We start from the raw sequence: 1,151 nt of genomic DNA, 5'->3' as shown, positions 1-1,151 counted from the left end.
AACATTCCAGGGCAGCTCTGAGGGTGTTTTAAGGGGGGGGACAATGTAGGCTGTGGTCAAGTGGGATCTCGGGGGTTTTCTGGGGGTATCTTTCCAAGGGAGTTCTCAGGGTTTTTCTAGGAGGGGGATTAATGGGAGGTATTAATGAGGGGATTAATGGAAGGTATGGTCAAGGGGAGATCTCGAGGATTTTTTGGGAGTATCTTTACAGAGAAGCTCTCAGGGTTTTCCGAGGGCCGCGCATGTTAATGAGGGGCATGGTCAAGGGGAGATCTCGGGATTTTTTTGANGGGGATTAATGGGAGGTATTAATGGGGGGATTAATGGAAGGTATGGTCAAGGGGAGATCTCGGGAATTTTTTGGGAGTATCTTTACAGAGAAGCTCTCAGGGTTTTCCGAGGGCCGCGCATGTTAATGAGGGGCATGGTCAAGGGGAGATCTCGGGATTTTTTTGAGATATTTACAAAAAAAAAAAAATTTGCAGTCCATGGGTTGATGAAGAACTTGGGTCACAATCCCGAATTACTTTTCTAATCAATCTTTCGATTGTATGTTTCGAATGTGAAATATCGTCTAAGAACCTCAGGAATCTCCTCTTAGCCATTTCCTCTGAAAATACCCTAGAAACGCCTCTGAAAAATGTTCCGTGAAAATTTCGGCGATCCCCCTAGAAAAATCCCCCTAGTTATCCCCTCAAACCTACTTTGAGAAATGTTCCCCAGATTTCTCCGGAATTTCGTTCCAACCATACTNCTCTGAAAAATGTTCCGTGAAAATCTCGGCGATCCCCCTAGAAAAATCCCCCTAGTTATCCCCTCAAACCTACTTTGAGAAATGTTCCCCAGATTTCTCCGGAATGTCGTTCCAACCATACTTTCGAGATCTCTTGACCACACCCCTATTGACCCCTGGAAGTAACCTCAAAGAACCCCTCGGGATGTTCCCTTCATCACACACTCCTTGGCAAATCCTAGAAAGATCCAGAGAGCTATCCCCAAAAGAGATCTTCAAAATCACCCGAGATCTGCCCTTGTCGATCCCCTTCATTAATCCACTTCAGAAAGACCCTCAGAGCTCCCCTGGAAAGTCAACCCCAAAAAACTTCCGAGATCTCCCCTCGAGTATACTTTTCATCAATACCCCCTCGAAA

This window comes from Diachasma alloeum, unplaced genomic scaffold (genome assembly GCF_001412515.2).
Source record: "Diachasma alloeum isolate Michigan unplaced genomic scaffold, Dall2.0 Dall_scaffold_00631, whole genome shotgun sequence".
In the NCBI taxonomy this organism is placed as follows: Eukaryota; Metazoa; Arthropoda; class Insecta; order Hymenoptera; family Braconidae; genus Diachasma; species Diachasma alloeum.
Note: the sequence above shows the minus strand (reverse complement) of the source record.